The following is a 3,781-nucleotide window of genomic DNA, read 5'->3' as shown; positions in this document are numbered from 1 at the left end:
CTGACTTCCTGCCCTTTGGGCAGGGGGCTGGACTCGATGATCTCCCGAGGTCCCTTCCAGCCCTAATGTCTATGAAATCTATGAAATTCAGCAGTGATTTGGCCCAACTTGGTGGCTGAATCTCTGAATGCAAAACGAATCAGAGGACCCTTTAATCTCTCCAAATTGAACCAGAACCCTCTGAATCAATTTGGAAAGATTCAGAGATTCAGACATAGAGACAGCTTTAAATGTTTTTTCTACATACCTCTAGGTAGGAGGGGCTCGTGAGTGCAGTGATGCTGGGGCACATGGAGTGTCCCACAGGAGCTGGGGGGGGGTCCCCACTGAGCTTGGTAGCAGACCTGAAAATGGGCCAGAAGCACTTCCACTGGGGAGCAAACAGAGGGCTTCCCCATTTCCCCCGGTTCAGTGACTGGTGCCTCTTGGGTCTGAGGGAGGCACCTGGGGTCCCCTGCAGCTGATTGCCAAGCTGAGGAGCACAGGGCAGCCCCCCAGTACACTCCCTGGAAGACCCAGAAGTGGACCACAAGTACTTCCGGTCCACTTCAGGGTTCACCACATGGAGGTCCCCCCCAGCACTCCTGTGGGACACTCTATGCGCCCAACATCACAGCAATCACAAGCCATGTCTGGTACGTTGAGGTATGTAGAAAAAACGTTTAAAGCTGTGTCTATGTCCAAATCGCTGATTCTCTGAATCAGCATTGAAACTTCAGATTCGCCTTTGGATGAATCTAATCAGGGACAATGATTTGAATCAAGGAATCAAATCACTGTTTCTGATTCAGGCTGAATCCAAATCCAAATTGAATAGGGCCCACTTTGCACACCCCTACTAGCTTGGAGCCCTGTCAGCTATGCACCCACAAGTCTGGGAACCCAGATCAGGTGATATCTTCTATTCACAGGGGTGAATGGTACGCACCTGCAGTTGAGAACCCAGATCAGCTGATGGGGCTCCCAGACATAAGAACTTGCTACTTTTCAGTGCAGGGGAAGCCCAGTGTCTTAATCCTGGTCCCCCCTGCACTGGCAATATGGCATGATAGGAATCTCTGTAAATCATGCTGGAAGTGCCCCCCCCCCCCACACACACACACATCTGCTCCTTCATTTTTTTTCATTTTGCCACTTGCTCCCCACCCCTATTTGGTGGAGGGGCCCCACTGCCCAGGCCATTTGCTGCTCATCACCAGAGAAGCAAAAATTGTGGCATATATAAAACTTCTGCCAATTAAGTGGGGGTGGGGGGTGGGGGCAAGTGGCAAAATGAAAAACAGAATCTGCTGTAGGGGGCAATTTTGGTATGATTTACAGAGATCCCTAATGATGGGACCTGATGGTTAATCTAGCAATCATGCCTCCTGCCATGCACATTTACCATGGCAGGAAGCAAGATTGTGGGAATCAGGGATGAGATCCCATTGCACCTTGCACATCAGCCAGGGGTCTAAAACTAAGCAAAAAAATCTGGGTTTAATTCATCTCCTGTCATTCTTATTTTATGTTTCTTAAATGGAATTATGGCTTTGCTGATGTCAAGGGTTATTTGCCAATGACTTCAGTGGTGCTATGATTTCATTCCATACTTCAAGCAGGATTATCCTTGTAAGTTTCATTGCTAGCCTATACAAGGGACACAGTTCTCTAGACAGATACACAGAACTAAAATGTTATAATTAAGTCTTCATTCTTGTAAGCTAATATACTAGTCAGTACATTCAAATATCTATATTAAGTAGGGAGCACCTTTCTAGTAGGATTTCTTCTTAAAAATGATGGCACAATCCAACCTACTAATTCTTATATCTTAACTCTATCTCTTTACTCATATTAGTTGACTTTATTAGGATTGCAGCTTGAGAGAAGCTGACTCTAGGTACTAAATAAATCTTAAACAATAATGTGAGGGAAAAATGGTAGCCCCAGACTGAGACTCAGGAGACTAGAATTCAATTCATAACTCTGCCAAACACCACTTTAATCCTGATTAAATCACCCTCTCAAAAGGGACTCCAATGCTATTGTGAAGAACATAGAAAAGCCACTAAAATTATGAGTGGAAAAAAATATTTCATTTTTTAAAGTCAGAGATTCAACTATACAAATGTCATCATTATCATCATCACTACCACCACCACAACTAAGAAATATCAGTTGACCAAAATTCAGGTCATGAGAATACTTCCACTCTACAGTATATTACTTTGAGCAACAACAAAAAATATTTCAAGACCATAAGGTCTACTTAACACTGTTGTAAAGTAACTCACATTTAAATATAGTTATTTATGGTCACACTTCATTTCATACATTTTTTTAAAATCCCAAATAATTTACATTGCTTTATGTACATGCCAATTGAAACTTATAAAAGATCATGAGCTACACAAGTGGCTCAACAAATCAAAGTGAACAGAAATTAATAAAATATAAACTAAGAAAATATGAATCTACCTATTTCTGTTGTTGAGTTCAATACACTACTTACTATAAAACTATTTCACAAACAAAATGATGTTTCATATTATAGCTATATAAAATAAAATAAATTATTAGCTTCAGATAAAATGTATCTTTATTAATTCTTAGTCTCTAAATGGAATAGGCTTTTAAAAGCTCTAAATGGAAAGTGACACCATATAAATAGGAAATGCTTTTGCTAATTATCTTAACTAAAAAGCACTGCACCTATAATTCTATCCTCTTACCTTATCAGAGGCTATTATCTGTTATTATCTATTATCCTTATTAAATTTGTATCACTGCAGCAAGCTCAAATTATTTAAGAAAAATACACTTCATTAGTGTAGCAACATGATTAAATTTAAAATCTCTTTTACGGAAACAAGAATGGATATAAAAATTCTCTAAGGAAATTTAAACATTGAGAAGTGCTCCTTGAATAAAAACTATTAATATGCCCATCTAAAACATTTTGATTATTAAATCTTGCATTTTACCTTGAATCAAATGTCAAGATTTCAGGTGCCAGTTTTTGTTTTTTAAATCCTGGGTACCTAAATCTTCTGGGTTCATTAGTTGTTTATTCATATAGGGCTTGACCCTACATTAATATTTCAAAGAAATCCTGAACTATCTCCATCAACATAGATTTAATAGACATTAGGGCTGGAAGGGCCCTTGGAAGATCACGGAGTCCAGCCCCCTACCCCAGGGGCAGTAAATCAGATAGGGTCAAATAATCCCATCAAGATAAGTGTCCAAATGTTTCTTGAAAGAGTCCAGAGTAGGTTCTTGCACCTCTGGAGGTAGTCTATTCCAGGTGTGGGGGCTCAGACCATAAAGAAGTGTTTTCTTATGTCCAGCCTAAAATGGTCTTGGAGGAGTTTGTGACCATTGGACCTTGTCATCCCCTGGGGTGCTCTGAAGAACAGGTGTTCCCCTGTAGCAAAACCCCCAGTTGTTCTTTTATTTATTTATTTATTTATTTAAAAATACATTCCTTCCCCTTCCCCTAATCAATCCTGACTTTTTCCTTCCTTCTCTATTCCCTATGGATAAGTATAAGTGAGCTAAGACATAGGATAAGCTTTAGCATTTTATTTTGGTAGCAAGTTGGGGGGCGGGGGGTTGTTTTTGTTTTTCTGCTACTTTTCAAATAAGTGCCCTGTTATGGATATCTACTGTTTTATAGACTTCATAGACATCATAGACATCAGCGCTGGAAGGGACCTCGGGAGATCATCGAGTCCAGCCCCCTGCCCAAAGGGCAGGAAGTCAGCTGGGATCATAAGATCCCAGCAAGATAAGCATC

General features: G+C 40.4%; 1 long non-coding RNA gene across 1 annotated transcript in view; it reads right to left on the bottom strand.

The window, feature by feature from the left end:
* Positions 1–3,124: 3,124 nt before the first annotated feature.
* The window catches only part of LOC109324578, a 22,795-nt gene continuing 22,138 nt past the window's right edge, over positions 3,125–3,781 (bottom strand). Inside the window, exon 3 of the long non-coding RNA XR_002104962.1 lies at positions 3,125–3,298. This is a non-coding gene — a long non-coding RNA (uncharacterized LOC109324578). The remainder of the gene's footprint in view (positions 3,299–3,781) is intronic.

This window comes from Crocodylus porosus, unplaced genomic scaffold, assembly GCF_001723895.1.
Source record: "Crocodylus porosus isolate Cpor-Errol unplaced genomic scaffold, CroPor_comp1, whole genome shotgun sequence".
NCBI lineage: Eukaryota > Metazoa > Chordata > Crocodylia > Crocodylidae > Crocodylus > Crocodylus porosus.
This window is presented reverse-complemented; position numbering and strand designations above follow the sequence as displayed.